The 19,052-nt window shown below is 37.7% G+C and overlaps 1 protein-coding gene and 1 non-coding gene across 2 annotated transcripts in view; both read right to left on the bottom strand.

Annotated features, from left to right (window-relative positions):
• Positions 1-19,052, bottom strand: part of CHRM2 (cholinergic receptor muscarinic 2) — a 163,732-nt gene that overhangs the window by 9,935 nt on the left and 134,745 nt on the right. The gene's annotated exons all lie outside the window — the stretch shown is intronic.
• On the bottom strand, positions 11,550-11,621 carry TRNAC-GCA (transfer RNA cysteine (anticodon GCA)). Its single transcript has one exon. It is a non-coding gene; the product is annotated as a tRNA-Cys (tRNA).

Raw genomic sequence — 19,052 nt, 5'->3', positions numbered from 1 at the left:
ATTCATACAGTTGTTTATTCATGTAATTTACTTGAACAAAATAATTTAACTAATCCAATCATTATTCTAATGAGTCCTTATTAGATAATATAACAGTAAGATCAGAATTCTGACTTGTTTATAAACTTGCTTTTGTCTATTCATTAGATAAATTCATGGACATTTTTGGAAATGAGTTATATGTACATTTCAAAATGTTCATTTTTTTAATACTCTGATTGAAAAGTAACAAATATTTATTGTCCCAGTATCTTTTTTGACACTTTATTCTTCACATTCATTCTAATAAAACATAGAGCAATATTTGTTTTACTTAGAATATTTTGGGTGGCTTCCTCTGGTGACTTCCTCTGGAGAATTTTATATATATATATATATATATATATATATATATATATATATATATATATATATATATATATATATAAATACTTAAAAATAAACTAGCTTGATCTCTTATTTTATGGAAATAAGAAACTATAAGAATGAATAAGGGATTTCTTTCTTGCCATAACTTGTGCTAATAACAATATCTATTATCATTCTAAAACTTTATAATAATGTAAAGCTGCAAGATTCTCACTCTACCTTTTTCATATTGTTTATTTGGTAATTTGTTCTCTCCTCTGTTGTTTACCATGAGCATGCTTTACATTTTCAACTAAAAAAATATAACATTGATAAAAAAAATAATGCTAGGGTTCTAAACATGTTATCTCACTTAGTATTAACATATAAACATATAAAATTGCAGGACAGGTCTTATCCTCCCCTTTATCCTTAGAAGTAAACTCAGGCTATAAGAAGAGATTAGCAAATTGTCTCATTTTCAAGGCCAGTGAGTAAATGTCTGCAACTCAATTCAATGTCTTTACCCTTTGGTTGGATACTGTTTCTGTCCCATCTTGAGAACTATCCTTTATCCAATAAAGGATACTAAGACAAATTCCACTTGTGTGTCCTGGAATGCTTACCCAGGTAGAACATAGTAAATTTATACAGTGTTAGCATACTTAGTTGCTATCATATCCTCTAAACTTCCAGAGTTATTTGCTTGTTTATGACCCACTCCAGTATTCTTGCCTGGAAAATTCCATGGACAGAGGAGCCTGATGGGCTGTAGTCCATGAGGGTGCAAGAAGTTGGACATGACTAAGTGACTGCTGCTGCTGCGTCCCTTCAGTCCTGTCCAACTCTGTGTGACCTCAGAGACAGCAGCTCACCAGGCTCCCCCGTCCCTGGGATTCTCCAGGCAAGAACACTGGAGTGGGTTGCCATTTCCTTCTCCAATGCATGAAAGTGAAAAGTATCCAACTCTTAGCAACTCTATGGACTGCAGCCCACCAGGCTCCTCCGTCCATGGGATTTTCCAGGCAAGAGTACTGGAGTGGGGTGCCATTGCCTTCTGTGGACTGAGTAACTGAGCATGCACTAATGCTATATGTAAAAATGGAAAACATTTCACTCAGAAGCAAGCACAAGTATTTGAAGAACGGCATTCCTTTCTCCCCACATAATACACAAGCTAGCAAGTACTGCTTCTTTTCCATGAAAGAAAACAGCTTTCTTTTTTTGTAAAGCTCTAGGCATTTCTGTTATTTACATTTCTGTAAAAGTTTTTACCTCTGATGGGGCGTCATAAGATTTTATTAAAGCAACAGTTTTTATATCATTGATGAAGTAACATTATCACAACAGACTAAACAATGAAGAAGACTTTTAAAGGGCTCCATATCTTACTATGGCAAACATATAGTAATCCATTTGCATTTTACTATGTTAGTTTATGACTAAGTTCTGAAAGTACTACAAAACTTAGGAGAAGAAAATTTCTGTCCTTAGCTGCTTCACTACTTGAGTCCTCATACGTAGCAGTGAGGAATGTAGCACGGTTTAATATTATCTTGGCAAAGCTGTGGGTGCTAATCTCTGCTCTTATTAGCTATGTGCTTTTTTTTCCTCAAACAAGAATAATAGCAACCCTATTTTTCTTCTAGACTTGTGGTAAAGGTCAAGTGAGACAATGTCTCTGAATTCTGATCTATAAATGTTAAACATTAAATAAACACTATTAATATTTACAATTGTTAAATGAGTTTAAATTAAACACATTTTTTAATAGTTAACAGAAAATTGTGTGTGTGTGTGTGTGGAATAGATTGAGAGAGAGGAGAAGTAGGTTATAGTGGTACTGGTAATACTAAATTATCATTATCAATGATATTGTTATTAGTCATATTAAATTCAGCATGATTACTCTTCACAGAAACTCCTAAGATAATTATTATTTTTATTATACATCTTTTCATAAATATTGAACTAAAGATCAAATAATTAAGAATTAAACCGACGTTCAAACCCAGAGAACCTGGCTGTAGCCTCAGCTACAAATATTCCTTGTTTGTCTGGGATTTACCTTTGGCCAGTGTGAAGGCGAAAGTGAAAGTAGCTCAGTTGTGTCCCACAGTCCATGGAGTTCTCCAGGCCAGAATACTGGAGTGGGTAGTAGCCTTTCCCTTCTCCAGGGGATCTTCCCAACCCAGGGATCAAATCCAGGTCTCCCGCACTGCAGGTGGATTCTTTACCAGCTGAGCCAAAAAGGAAGCCCAAGAATACTGGAGTGGGTAGCCTATCCCTTCTCCAGCGAATCTTGCTGACCCAGGAATCGAACTGGGGTCTCCTGCATTGCAGGCAGATTCTTTACCAACTGAGCTATGAGGCACCAGTGTGAGCCCCCAGATTTATCACTTTGACCTGCCATAACTGATCCAAGTTTAAGTTGGGTCGTTGGCTTAGACAACAGAGGATTATCATGTCCAGGCCAATACTGTGACTTTGGATAGATGTTCACAATAAGATAAACAGTTATTAAGCGAGATTCTGCACATGAAACTACATGATATTTAAGGTCTAGAGCATTTTTTAAGTGCATCATCATAAAAACATATCACCAGGTAAACTGATATATAACTACTCACAAAAGTTTTCATGCCAATTACGTAGAAGTTCTAACACTGACAATCTTTTGGAACTCTTACAGAGAAAACGCTAATTTAAATGATTTTTTAAAAATTTCTAATGTATATTTGGATATGCAGTGGAAATTTTATTAAATAAATGGGGTTTTTCCCACACTGTGCTTGTCAGGCAAGATGCCTGATATGTAATGATTACTTCCATAGATGTATCCACAATGTGATAAGCTAACAAGAAGCTTATTAATATATGAGCAACCTAAGCACTAAAATTTTCTGCACATTATTTTATTTAATTCTCACAATACTCTGAAAACAATAGTCATCTTTTCCAGCTTTACATCTGACAATGATCAGAGCTGGTAAGTACTAGGGCCAAGGTTCAAATTTTGGTATCTCCTATGGTCACATTCTTTCACTATGTCGTACCAGGAAAGTGAGGCTGATTTATTTAAAAAGCCTCCTAGAAGAATTTTAAAAGTTGGAAAAAATGGAGCCTGTGATTGACAACAAGTGGAATCCAGGTAAAGAAAATACGCAATGCATAAAAATGCATAAAAAATTTCAGAACAAGAATTCACATAAACTTGAATTTACAATTGTTTATACTTATTTAGGGCTTCCCTGGTGGCTCAGAGGTTAAAGCATCTGCCCGCAATGCGAGAGACCTGGGTTCGATCCCTGGGTCAGGAAGATCCCCTGGAGAAGGAAATGGCAACCCACTCCACTATTCTTTCCTGGAGAATCCCATGGACGGAGGAGCCTGGTGGGCTACAGGCAATGGGGTAGCAAAGAGTCAGATGTGACTGAGCGACTTCACTCACATACTTATTTAACTTTTAAAATGTAATCTTAACATATATACTTTTCATAGATTTCTAATTTCTTCTGCTATTTAAACACATTACCAAAAATGGCAAAGCTTTCTGGGTTTTCATTGTCCCTTTCTTTCAGACATTGATCTCTAAGAAGCGGCCTAATTACTGAGCAAACACGGGATAAATACATCAGCTTCAGTAGTTAGTGTGGCCTGAAATTCCCTCAAGTGAGTGTGTAATAAGGCCCATTTTAGCTTTTTAAATTGCAAGTGTGCACGTGTGCTTGCTAAGTTGGTTCAGTTGTGTCTGACTCTTTGCGATCCCATGGACTGTAGCCTACCAGGCTCCTCTGTCCATGGGATTCTTCAGGCAAGAATACTGGAGTGGGTGGCCATGCCCTCCTCCAGGGGACCTTCCCGACCCAGAAATCAAACCCCCATCTCCTGCAGCTCCTACAGTGCAGGTAGATTCTTTACTGCTGAGCCACCAGGGAAGCCCCTTAAATTGTGTACATGAGGGCTGAACACCACAATCCATCCAGAGAGAATTAAAAGTTGACTTTGACAATATTGGGCTTACCTGGTGGCTCAGCTAGTGAAGAATATGCCTGCAATGTGGGAGACCTGGGTTCAGTCTCTGAGTTGAGAAGATCCCCTGGAGAAGGGAATGGCTACCCACTCCAGTATTCTGGCCTGGAGAATTCCATGGACTGTATAGTTCATGGGATCACAAAAAGTTGGACACTATTTGAGCGACTTTCATTTCATTTGACAATATTATGCCTAGATATCTAGCTGTCAATACAAAATAACCACTATTATTAAAAGATATGAACAAATATAAGGATGATAAAATATCAGACTCTCATCAGAAACAAGACTATACCAGGAACAAGGAACTAGTAGATAGTCTAGGAGTTGTTTTTGTTTAGTAAGTCATTTCTGACTCTTATGACCCCATGGACTGTAGCCTGCCAGGCTCCCCTGACCATGGGACTTTCCAGGCTAGAATACAGGAATAAGTTGCAATTTCCTTCTCCAGGGTATCTTCTTGACCCAGGGATCAAACCTGTGTCTCCTGCATTGGCAAGTGGATTCTTTACTCTGAGCCACCCGGGATTCAAGGAGACTATTTAAACTATTTAAACTGATTATCTCTTCACTGCCTTAAGAACGAAATGCTAATATAATACCATGTTATCACCAGTTAGATTTAGAAAAGGATTTAGAAGAGGCAGAGGAACCAGAGATCAAATTGCCAACATCTGTTGGATCACTGAAAAAGCAAGAGAGTTCCAGAAAAACATCTACTTCTGCTTTATTGACTACGCTAAAGCCTTTGACTCTGTGGATCACAACAAACTGGAAAATTCTTCAGGAGATGGGAATACCAGACCACCTTACCTGCCTCCTGAGAAACCCATATGCAGGTCAAGAAGCAACAGTTAGAACTGGACACGGAACAACAGATTGGTTCCAAATCAGGAAAGGAGTACCTTAAGGCTGTATATTGTCACCCGGCTTATTCAACTTCTATTCACAGTATATCTTGTGAAATGCCTGAAGTATATAGTATATACTCTGTTTTAGATCTTCCACACTTTCCATTAGTCCCACTAATGTTTAAAACCTTTGGGATAGCAATTTAATAGGCCTGAAATTATTTATACATCAGTGAACAATCACACTGGCTAAAGATGGTGTTAGAGAGAAAAATAATGAAAAGAGAATTGGGGAGAGACTTTTTAAGGAAGTCTTGGGAAACAAAGTCCCTTTTCTCTAAAGAAAGGTTTCAACATACAGGGTTTTGATACTGATGCAATAGATGATAAAATTTGCGGATACTGTGATGATGCTTATGAATCTTGAAAGTCTTTCAATTTTACTTACAGGAAAAGAAGAGTTTTTTCCAGAGACAGTGCAGCTCTACTAGCTGATAATACTGACATTCCATACTCTGGTACTTTTTTGGCATCAGGGAGAAGTACAGTAAATTTCCACTTCTTTCCCTTTAATCGGGTTTTCTTTCAAGTGACACATCAGCAGTCAATACACATATTGAGAGCTTTTTAGGAGCTCCTGAATCTCACTACATGAGCAGCTATACTGGGAGTCGTGGCCTTAGAGAGTGATGGCAACCCTGCTAGGAAACCAGAGCTTTCTCTGTTTCTTTCTTGATTCTAAAACATCTTACTGAATTTCTGTTATGAACAGATCTTCATTTGCCTTCAAGGGCTGTGGAGGATCGCAGTGAAGGAGTAATGAGTGATGAAACAAAAAAATAGAACACATTCTTATCCACAAAGAGTTCATAATCTAGAGGACACACAAAATGCTGATGAAATATCCAGTTATGTAAAACAACCCTGGATTAAAACAATGACAAGTGTCAGGGCTAAGAATCCATGTAGTAAATTACAGAAGGCTTCCTGGAAACCTTTCCTAATATTTTGATTTCCCTTTTACTTCTCTTTTTTCTTTTCCTTCACCATTTGCTTTGCGTGACTTTTTTTTTTTTTTTACTGTGTTCTCAAGATTGTACATAATATTTCTCAGGAAAGTACAATGTACTTTGGTGGACATCTACCCCAGTGCATTAGGCCTGACCACCTGCAGGTTCAGAAAGAGAAAATAAAACTTAGCCAGTGGCTCACCTACACTGAGCTTTTAATTATATCTGAAAAGATGTGTTGAAAGTATTCTGAAAGCAATGTGTAGAGTTTTTCTCATTTAGAAAATTGCAGCACAGTATTGCCGACTTTACCGGATATGCATTACGTAAAACATTTTTAAAAAGAAAGTCTCACTTAAAACATTGCATTTATCAAGCCTTAAGGTTTATGCACTTCACTGAATGCAAGTTGAACTTTCATTTGAAAAAAGGAAAAAAAAATGTAAAAGCAAATGGTAAATAAGCATGAAAGTAGCTGAAACAGCAATTTGATCCCCACATTAGTACAAATACAAAAGAATTCATGAGTTTTTTCAGTGTGAAAATCTTAAAGAATTTCTAAGTCCTTATTACAATGTAAACATGTTTGCAGTTTTGGCTGCCTGTCAAAAATAATACTATTCTTAGTGATGCTGGAACAAACTTCCATTCCCTGTTTGCCAAGCTATCTCCTGTCTTCTTCAAAACACATTCTAAACAGCACTTACTCTAGAAAAATGTCATGACTAAGAGGGAAAGAGAGCTAACAATGATTTAACTAGTAGTCTTGTCCTTGTTTCTACGTCTATGCCTCCTTTTAGTTATCTTTTTTTTTTTTTTTAACACAACACACCTCCTGCCAAAAGGAAAAAGCAGTCTAGATAATTATAAACAAAGCACAATTTGGAATATATCATCCTGTTGACTTTTTAAAATGAAATTCCATCTGAATAAGTACTCCAGCCCCCATCCTTTTCTGTACCAGGAATTTGACTGAACTTCAACATTGATGATCAACATCATTCGGTAAATACGGCAGACAAAATAGTGTGTTCTAAACCAAACTTTAGCGAAAGTGGAGAAAGCCCTCTCTCTAAAGGTTGTTATGTCTTCACAAGGACAAGAAGTAAAAGGAAAAATGGAAGCAATTCTTGAAGAGCTACTGAAAGTTGTATATGATTAGGCAGCTGTATTTGAATTGATGCCTGTGTCTTTCTTACCATCTTGAGAAGCTGGAAATTTGTGTAGTCGGCTTTCTGTATTTTGTTTTGTCTTTTCCTAGTCGGCAGGCTGCTGGTTTAATAACTCTAAATTAGTTAATTCATTGCTTGAATTAAACATGCGAATCAGATTTTCAGAGGGATTGAGGCTTGTTATGACTCTGATAGAAGATTCTAGATTGAAAGCTGTTGTCCTAGAGAAGCTGAGCAATTTCAAACAATACATCCCTTCAGAGACTCTTTTCAATGGTGCACGTGCCTTCTGTTGAAAGCTGAGACTGAGCACAGCACAGGGCAACGTGGAACTTTGGACAGAACTCAAGGACAGCTTTGAAGAGAGGAATGACAATCAGTTTAGGCTCAGAGAAGTTAAAAAGTAAGTTAATAGTTTCCTCTGAAGAACAAACTGGAATTGTTAAGATAAATGGGATTAGAAAGGATTAGGAGGTACAGGAAGAAGTGAAATTTCTTCTGACTATAAATAAAATGCAAATTTAGATAAGACACGTATAAAAGGTAAGTGGAGAAAAGGACACTTGGTTGTATTTAGGAATCTAGTATTTATTTTAAGCATATCTCTGCTTAAGGTTGCACTGCTTATGGAAAGAAAAAAAAAAGTTAATGCATGCATTGCTCTTTTCATAAAAATGCACATATGAAAAGTAAAGGTAAGTGGATTGTATTTTACAGACAAAATTTTCTTGGCTATAACCTCCGAAGACAAATGCACCCACAGTGTAAGCTTAACTGACACCATCATTCCTCTGGTACTAAAACCTAGAACAGATAGAGTCCAAGAGAACAAAGGACTCCAAAAAGTTGACTTTTGAGTTTTCTAACTTTTCAATGACAGAAATGACACAGGCCTCATATACTGATGATTCACACCAGATTCAATAAAGCTGTAAAAATAAAGTAGTAACGAAGTATACAGAGTAATGGGCAGCAACTATTTTTATTGTTTCCAATCGAAATATAAAATGATTGTTTCCTCAGAGTCTGATTGCAGCCTATTTCTAGAACGGATCAAAATGACCACAGTATTATCCCACTAAAATGTGAAAAATGAGAGCATGAAGCAGATTAAAGTCTTTACTAAATGATCTAATGCCAATTGAGATGAGGAAACATAAAAAGCTACATCAACTCGGCAAGGATTTTTTGTATCCAAAGCACTAATTTAGAGTTAAAATAAAGCAAATTGGCCAGAGAGAATGAAGAACTTTATGTGGTAAATCAGGACAGTCAATTCTCCTACCTGATTAAAATGAAACCACTTTGTTCGTGATAACTACAGGCTAAATCATGACATAATTTACTATATGCGATACATGTGTCACATAGGTCATCACATGCGGTCTTAACTCTCTATTCCCCCAATCCCACCCCCTTTCTTCTCCCAACACCATAAGTTCAAGCCCAACTATATATTTAAATTCCCTAACTCCCAATTCTTCAAGATAGGCTTCAACACTATGTGAACTGAGAACTTTTAAATGTTCAAGCTGGATTTAGAAAAGGCAGAGGAACCAGAAATCAAATTGCCAACATCTGTTGGATCATAGAAAAAGCAAGATAATTTCAGAAAAACATCTACCTCCACTTCATTGATTACGCTAAAGCCTTTGACTTTGTGGATCACAACAAACCGTGGAAAATTCTTAAAGAGATGGGAATACCAGACCACCTTAACTGCCTTCTGAGAAACCTGAATGCAGGTCAAGAGGTAACAGTTAGAACCGGACATGGAACAACCAACTGGTTCCAAACTGGGAAAGGAGTATGCCAAGACTGTATATTGTCACCCTGCTTATTTAGCTTCTATGCAGAGTACATCATGTAAAATTCCAGGCTGGATGAAGCATAAGCTAGAATAAAGATTCCCAGGGAAAATATCAATAACCTCAGATATGCAGATGACACCACCCTTATGGCAGAAAGCAAAGAGCCTGTTGATGAAAGTGAATGAAGAGAGTGAAAAGTTGGCTTAAAACTCAACATTCAAAAAATGAAGATCACAGCATCTGGTTCCAACCCTTCATGGCAAATAGATGGGTTAACAATGGAAAAAGTGAGAGACTTTATTTTCTTGGGCTCAAAATCACTGTAGATGGTGACCTCAGCCTTGAAATTAAGATACTTGCTCCTTGGAAGAAAAGCTATGACAAACCTAGACAGCATATTAAAAAGCACAGACATTACTTTGCCGACAAATGTCCATATAGTCAAAGCTATGGTTTTTGCAGTAGTCATGCATGGCTGTGAGAGTTGGACCATATATAAAGCTGAATGCCAAAGAATTGATGCTTTTAAACTGTGGTGTTGGAGAAGACTCTTGAGAGTCCCTTGGATAGAAAAGAGATCAAACTAGTCAATCCTAAAGGAAATCAATCCTGAATATTCATTGGAAGGACTGATGCTAAAGCTGAAGCTCCAATACTTTGGCCAAAAATGTTGCAAAGAACTGACTCATTGAAAAAGACCCTGATGCTGGGAAAGACAGAAGGCAGGAGAAGGGGATGATGGAGGATGAGATGGTATCACTGACTTGATGGACATGAATTTGATCAAGCTCTGGGAGTTGGTGATGGACAGGGAAGCGTGGCGTGCTGCAGTCCATGAGGTCGCAAAGAGTCAGACTGAGTGACTGAACTGAACTCCTCACCTTCAGACTCCCCAAACACTGAAAAATCAAAAGTCTCGTTCAGAGGGAGCTAGAATTACAGGGCCTAACCATTTCTTTTCCCCAAGAAGCAATTTCCATATTGACCAAACCCAGTATGAAGGCTGTGACAAAAAATAACACCTGTTTTCTCAAACTATACCATCTTGGCTAATCATTACCCTCAACACAATTTATACGCCTTTATCCCTACTATGTTAGTGGAAAAAGTAGTTAACTTTGAGCGGTATATGTTATAGTGGTATTTACATACAATGCCTGGACCTAAATAATGCATGAGAAGGGAAGATTGTCAAATAAACTGCAAATGGATTGAGACTCATGCATAAATCTGCTAGGCAGGATGCTCTGTCCTTCAAGCACAATTGTACCATCAGCAAAGCTGTTTTAGTTTGTGCCATCTGCTAAGGTAGGATTACACATAGTTGGACCTTTAAGAGAACATGTTAGAAGAGGGTTCGGTAGGTAATTAACTCATTTCTGAAACATTGTAAAATCAGTGGAAACAGGAAGCTATGAGAAGCTGCCCTCGATTCCTTCATTTAACCAAGTATGTGCCAGTTGTCAGTGCCTTCACTGAAGAAGAATGGATATTGATCCCTTGAAGAACAAGTGAAAGAATGTCTCTGCTCTGAAAATGCTAATCGTCTGAGGAAATTTTCTCATAAGTGTCACTTCCTCTTGAGGGAGAGAGCAGCAAAGACCCTCCGGGCCTAGATATCCCTCGAGGAGATGTGCTGGCGGAGGGCTGGCCTCCTTGCTCCGTCAGGGTGGGTCTAGCTTTTCTCTTTGTAGCTTTTATACTCAGATAACCATGATGGGCTTCTGGATGCAGCAGATAAACTTGAGGCTGAAAACTGTGTCTGCTAGTTTCTAGCTGTCTGAACTTAAATGTGTAGAGCAACATGGTCATATGCTTTGTGAATATGTATAAAATGAATCTGTGACTTACATTTACCACATTCTCTAAATGCTGTTTGAAAAAAAAACCAAACTATTTTTAAAATTTAACTCAGCAGTTCTGCTAATTGAATGAGAATACTTTCTAACAACAAAACAGAGTATTCATTCTGCCAAATGCTAGTTTTCTTGAGTTTTTCTAGGCCTTTTATTGTTTATCCATGCTATTTCTTGTGAGTTCTTAAGTGTTTATTCACTCTGTCCCTCATCCATCTTTTCTTCAGTGAGTATCCCAAGTAAGAGATAGCACAGGTTGTCTGAGGGATGATCACGAGGGGCCAATTCCTTAATCTCCAGTGTCATGCTATTCGTCTCCCATGACTGGCCAGAAATAAAGTGAAGTTGCTCAGTCGTGTCCAACTCTTTGCGACCCCTTGGACTGTAGCCTACCAGTCTCCTCTGTCCATAGAATTTTCCAGGCAAGAGTACTGGAGTGGGTTGCCATTTCCTTCTCCAGGGGATCTTCCCAACCCAGGAATTGAACCCGGGTCTCCTGCATTGCAGGCAGACGCTTTACCACCTGAGCCACCAGGGACTGGCCAGAAATAAGAATCTTTATTTATGTTATGGTTACTTTATACAAAGCATTTATTTAGAAATACTATTCCACAGACAGCAGACACAGCCTCATCATCTTAAAATCCAGAGGTCATGAATAGGTTAGAGCTGACCTCCAATAGCAAGATGAGGGGTTAGGACCCATTGCACGGACAGTCTTTGGGGAATGAGACGGCTCAACCCAACCTGCCGAGGAGGACCTCTCCAGTGTGCCATGGTGTACTTCCCACCCTTACTCTGGGTATGACGTCTATGCGTCTCTCAGTCCCCCTCCACTCTGGTTCATGCTTGGCTATCGGAATGGAAACATTTTGTCCGAGTGTTCCAAGGAAAGACTCATTTGTAGGCAGCCTCTCAGAGTCTGCTCTGCATAATAAAACATCCTCAGTTCTGTGTCTGCATTTAGGAATGTAACTTGTGAGCAGCCTGCCTCTGGCTCTTCCCTTGTTTGGTTCTTTCAAAGCCCACTATAAAGCTGAAAGGTGATCGCTTGACTCAATTTGCTACGTGTTGTGTTTTCTTTTTCGTATTGTTATTAAAATAACAAATGACGGTGCACAAAGCAGAACGTCACACTGGCATGGGCCTGTCTAAGGGAAAAGGGAGGGAAGATAAAGTGTCTAAACTACAGAAACACTCAAAAGAGGAATGTTGGGGGACAGGAACTGTGAGATGGAATGGGGTAAATTGTCAATATTTTTGGCACAATGCCTAGTACACCCTCAGATTTCCAAACTGTTTTAAAATAAAGATTGGGAGCCACTTGAATAAAGTTTAATTTCTGTTTAAATATAATTCCAAGTTTGATAACCAAGTTTTCAAGAGCTGACTATAGTTAGCTTCATTTTTCTTACTATAAACTACAGACTCTTACTCAACTGAAAACAAACCTTTAAATGGCTACTTGAAAAGACTCAGTGGATTTACAGAACCCAAATAAAATTCTCACATGTTGAGGTTAAATACAAAAAATAAGAATCGTGTTCAAGAAAATGGTAATAAAATGGAAGTTGAATATAAAAGCCAGAAAATGAGAAATCATTAAATGTAGTATTGTACATGGTCAGGGTTTGGATAGATAAGAGCAACAAAATAGACAGACTCCTATTTTGTATCTCAATGGTAAAGCAAAGGGAAAAAAGGAAAGATGATTTCAAAGAAAGATTAGGGAAGTCTTCAAAAATATTTTGTTTAGATGCTTAAAAAAAGGATGACAAGTTGAAAAGAAGAAAATCCTAGTGATTGTGGGTCTAAACAATTAAGAACAATGAATTCCATTGGTGAAGCAAGAGCTTGCTGCTACTGCTGCCGCTAAGTTGCTTCAGTCGTGTCCGACTCTGTGCGACCCCATAGACGGCAGCCCACCAGGCTCCCCTGTCCCTGGGATTCTCCAGGCAAGAACACTGGAGTGGGTTGCCATTTCCTTCTCCAATGCAGGAAAGTGAAAAGTGAAAGGGAAGTCGCTTAGTCGTGTCCGACTCTTCGCGAACCCATGGACTGCAGTCTACCAGGCTCCTCCGTCCATGGGATTTTCCAGGCAAGAGTTCTCCAGCAAGAGCTTAAAAAGCAGAAAAGAATGGTATATGGGCTATATGAGAGAACAACCCCAGACTTAGTATTGCGAAAAGGAGAGAAGAGTTAAGGATCAGAGTAGATTCCATTAGTTTTGTGGATGTCGGGGAACTGGGTGTTTGGGAAACTTTCAAAAAGCTATCTATGGAGTATGGGAAAGGTGGGGTATGGCAGAGGACCCGAGGAGTATGGAGACTGATAAGTGGAGACTCCATAACAGTGAAGACACTTATGTTAGATATTGTAATAAACTATTGATAATGTTGATCAAGCTGGTATCATGAAATGTCATTGACCAGGATGTATAACTGGATTTCAATTTCAAGTTGATTTTTCTCATTGCCTCTGTCTCTGGCTTCAGCCTTGGCTGAGCCTATCCTTCCCATCATAATTTGAATACCTTCCCTTTGACAATCCAAAATTCCAATCTGGGCACATAAGCCCATTCTAAAGTTTTACTAAGCTTCTAAATTCTACAACAGTAAGTTTTCTCAATGCTTATGTAGTGAAAATACCCTCTCAGCAGATCCAAATCAAGAATTAAATAACACAAAGGAATTTAAACCAAGCATACTAGCCAAGGATCCTCAACATTCATCTGCTGCTGCTGCTGCTGCTATGTCGCTTTAGTCGTGTTCGACTCTGTGCGACCCCATAGACGGCAGCCCACCAGGCTTCCCATCCCTGGGATTCTCCAGGCAAGAACACTGGAGTGGGTTGCCATTTCCTTTTCCAATGCATGAAAGTGAAAAGTGAAAGTGAAGTCGCTCAGTCATGTCCGACTCTAGTGACCCCATGGACTGCAGCCTACCAGGCTCCTCCGTCTATGGGATTTTCTAGGCAAGAGTACTGGAGTGGGGTGCCAACAACATTCATCTACAGGCATAAATAAAATCCTCCCTGGTGGCTCAGTGGTAAAGAATCCATTTGCAATGCAGGAGATATGTATTTGTTCCCTGGGTCAGGAAGATTCCCTGGAGAAGGAAATGGCAACCCATTCAAGTATTCTTGCCTGGGAAATCCCATGGACAGAGAAGCCTGGTGGGCTACAGTCCATGGGGTCACAAAAGAGTCAGACATGGTTTAGCTACTAAACAATGAAAATAATAATTAAAAGCTTAAAGTTAGCTTTGATTAGGTTGGGAGCAAAGGTGAAATGAGAATTACTTTCATAGTTTGCAAAATTGCCAACAGTACAATAGGTCTGTTGGAACTGTTGCTTAACTTCTTTCTGTTATTTAGAAAGTATATTCGTGAACTTTCTAAGCTCACATGAATTGCATAGCTTCAGCCTGCAATGTGGGAGACCTAGGTTTGATCCCTGGATTGGGCGGATCCCCTGGAGAAGGGAAAGGCTACCCACTCCAGTATTCTGGCCTGGAGAATTCCATGGACTATAGGGGTCGCAAAGAGTCAGACATGACTGAGTGACTTTCATTTTCACTTTCTTTCCTCTACTTATCCATATGAGGACAATTTTCATGAAATCACAACCTCTCTCAAATAATCACCATTTATTACTGAATTCTACAAATTTGTTATAAGTAAATTTGCTAATAATTGTTTCTTGTTCACTAACATGAACCAGAAAATGATCTTAAGTTGCCAGATAGTATCAGTGTACCTATTAGAAAGGCAGTCTGTGCTATGTGTTCTCTTTACATATCCTGTTGTGTAGAGCAAATGGCATCAGATATGAATATCAGAGCAAAAATGTGCCATGTGTTATGTATGACTGTGTGTGTGCTCACTTGCTTCAGTCGTGTCTGATTCTTTGCAACCCTATGGACTGTAGCCCACCAGGCTCCTCTGTCCATGGGATTCTCTGGGCAAGAATACTGGAGTGGGTTCCCATGTATCCTGTGTCTCCTGCATTGCAGGTGGAGTCTTTACCTCGGAGCCACCTGTAAGCCCACAATTTACTATTAATGTATTTTTGAAGAATAATAAACAGTAAATGACTTTATTAATAATGACTCAAATGTTTTCCATTTTATGCTATATGATGAAAAATATATACATGACAAAGAAAAGAAGGATATAAGTACAAAATAGTGTGAATTGTACAGTTTAATGACCGAATTAAACAAACCTAACATGTGACATAAGCCTTGGTTCAAAATTATCAATTTATCTGAATAAGGGTTCCTCTAATTTTAAGATTTGATACTGTCTGATATTGGCAGCTGAATGACTCAGGAAACTCCCTTGCAGCCCTTACTTTCACCCCCAAACCCCCGTTTTACTTCCTTTTAGCTGGCTCTCTGCTGGTCCTATTGTATTCTCCTGAGTCACGGTGTGTGTTTTCTTATTTTAATTTAGGAACTTGGGGGATACTATCTGGGAGGGGTTTCTATTTTGAATCTGCTTCATCTCAAAATAAAAATTTTCAGTTACGGATGATGACATCTATTTCAGGAATTCAAGCCAATCAACTGTAGACACATAACCACTCCACTCATGCCATTTCACATATTGATCTCTTTGTTTTTAAACAGCAGTGTTGGTCTACACTCATGACAAGAGCAGGGGTCTGGGATGTTAAATTATCTGCAGGCTCCTTCAGGAGATAGTACTTGCCTCCCTGGATTTGATTTTTGTCCTCTGTGCAGTGAGAATGTTCAACTCCAATGTCTCTTTCAGCTTAAATGCATTGTAGGACTCTAACTTTATGTTAATTTTCTTAGGATCCATATGGTGATGACTGGGAGGTCAGAAAGGATCATCAGTGGCTTTGGCCTTAGATCTATATTTTCCTTACTATTGTACTGCATGTAACTACAGGGAGAAAACTGTTCTGTCTTGAGTTGATCATATTTTGGTTTTGCTGTGCTTACTGAAGAGGCCTCTGCTCTGTGTCAGCTGGTTTTGTCACTGTCGCCATGCCTTCCACCCCCAACATCCTGGTGCATCTCAGCTTCCCTCTGTGACTTTTCATCCATGCAAGCCTGCAAATTAGATTCAAATTGCTATCTGTATCTTCATTTCACTCACAATATTGAAAAAGTACAAGCATGAACTAATTCTCTCAATCTAGCTCCATATTTACCTACCAACTCATTAAAAAAAAATAGTGGCTTTAGCACTAGAGCAAGAGATCATGAATTAGGGAAGGAAAGTAATTTACTTGGCAAGTTTATTTGTGTATTCTCTCCAATGTCAGAGCAAAGGTTTGTCCTTGGGATAAGGGTATTTTCTCACAGTCTGGTCTCTCTAGCTGTCTGATTCCTCAATTAACTGACACCTCTGTGCTGGTGATTTCATCCTGGACTTACTTAGTGGACAGACTAGAAATGATCATTCAGTGACTTACATGCTGGTTTGATAGTATCATTATAATTATTGTCTAAATATCCCAGCAACAAAGGAGGGAAGTGAGAGGAAGGCTCTTGGAAAGGGTGTGTTTGAGATATGTAGCACTTTGCAGAGAGTAAGCAAGGGTATATTGGAGAAATCAAAACAAAAGTACAAAATCAGACAAGAATCAATTGGCTCTTGTATTGTGTTTTGTATTATATACAGCAGAATTCAGTGCCAAGGATTTCTGCATCATCTCAACTAATGGTGCCGTTTTCTTTTTTACGTTATAAATACATGAGATTTATTTAATATATATTTTCCTTTGCTTACAGACTTCCTTCTGCCCTTGGATATTAAAAAAGTAAAAGTTATTGTGCATTTTCTTTCTTATTTTAAAATTACCACAGTAGAAATGTAATGCAAAAGAAAAAAAGATTCTGAATTATTCATACATGACAAATAAGAGCTATTATCTTCCTTACTTGACCATTCAACAATAATTTTCTTTTACCTAAATTCGAGAGATAAAATAGTGAATAGTGTTGACTTGTTTCTTGTTACCAAAGACCTTACACAATGGTGCCTGTGAAGTTTTATTTCTATTGAAATTGTGTTGTATATCTTCCTATATGCACACACATGAGCATGCAATGAATATATTCACCTATGCACACATTTAATTTTAAAAGTTCCAGATCACATGGTAGAGATCAGTTCAGTATCTCAGTGGGGCAAGGTAGGGAACTGGAAGAGTGAGAAAAGTATGTTCCTGGCTGGTGGGCCTTGGGGGAAAGAGAGGAGAACTTCCACTGTCCAGTCCCAGTTGAGGTTGAAGTGTGGTCACAATATTGTTAGGTGTTCAGAACTGTAAAGATACACTGGAAATCTGGATTCCTATGTGTGTTCTCCTAATTTACAAATCTTGGCTCAGTGTTATAAAATACTGAGAAGCAAGCAAAACAAGTCTGTTGTGTGGACAGATTTGACCTCTAGGCTCCTACTTTATAACCTTTGACATTGACTCGCTGATAAAATTTTCAAATAAAGATAATAATGGACTTTAGGCAACTTTTAATGCATCATTCTAGTGGGTACATAATATTTAGTTTTGTGATGATATCATGATTTAATTGAATAATCTTTTATTTGTGACATTTAGGTCCTTTTCAATTTTACACTCTAGTATACAATGGTGAAATGAGGTTTCATGTACATTTTTTTTCTTTTATAGATTGCTAATTGCTTTCTTAGGATAAACTCTTAAAACTTGGATCATTGGTCAAAATGATCTACACTTGCTGTTTTTGATAGTAAGATCCCACCAGCAATTGATGATTGTTACTTTCCTACAGCTGTTTATAAAAATAAGAATTATCATTAAAATAACTTTGCAAACCAGGTAATAAAATATCCTATCAGTTTGAAGTTTTAGCTATGGACTATATGGAATATATACATGGCCTATACTTGAGAATAAGGTATGAAGATATGTAATCTTGATATTTTCCCCAAAGAGTTAAACAAATCACTCTAGGAACATTTATTAAATAACTTACACTTTCTCTGCAAATTTGAAAAGTTAGTTCTGCAATCTACTAAATATTTCCAAAATTCAGATTTCTGGGCTTTCCATTCTATCCCATTATTTTATCCAGTTTATCTTTGTATCAATAATGTTAATTTTCCTATTTTAATTTTATATTTAGACACTCTAATTATAAGTAAATTCATTTATTAGTGAACTGTTTTAAATTATTTACTATATTTTCATGCTTTTAAATATAAACCTCAGAGTATTTTGTGAAATTTTCCTTATGGAATTGTTAGTGTGCTATTATAAATTAACTCGGAATAAAATTAATGACTGTCTAGTAGTAAGTCTTTCCATCCAGTAATGTTTTCCTATTCATTTAAGTTTTGCTTTTGTCCTTCTACAATGTCTTGCAGTTTTCTTCATATGTATTTGACACAAGTCATATTTATATATATCTTATTAAGAATGAACTTATTCTTAGTTGCACAATGAATATAATCTTGTCACCATATTTCTAACTGTGATATAATTCATATAGACTATGAGGGATATGTTAATGCAATTATTTTGTACTTGGCCATTTCTATATAATATAGATAGGATATATGCATATGGCAAAGCTATTGTTTTGCATCTGGCCACTTTCCACATACAGATAATTGATATTAAAAATCATGCTTATATATTTATTAAAGCTCATATTATTCCACAGCCTTCTCACCTTTGAATGAGGATTATTGAAATATCTTGTTGGCTAATCTCTTGCCTCCAAGTTTATTCTGCATAGAACTGAAGGTTTTCCAAAATAATGAATACAGTACATAAATCTGCACAGATCCTCTTTCCAATGAAACCAACTATTTCACCCTCTAATTAGCTGAGATTAAAGTTAAATTGCTTCTGTGTTAGGAGCAGAAAGTGACTGTTGTCTAATGACATCAGTTCAGTTCAGTCGCTCAGTCGTGTCCGACTCTTTGTAGACATAAATACATCTATATTAAA

The sequence above is a fragment of the Bos taurus genome, chromosome 4, assembly GCF_002263795.3.
Source record: "Bos taurus isolate L1 Dominette 01449 registration number 42190680 breed Hereford chromosome 4, ARS-UCD2.0, whole genome shotgun sequence".
Classification (NCBI taxonomy): Eukaryota; Metazoa; Chordata; class Mammalia; order Artiodactyla; family Bovidae; genus Bos; species Bos taurus.
This window is presented reverse-complemented; position numbering and strand designations above follow the sequence as displayed.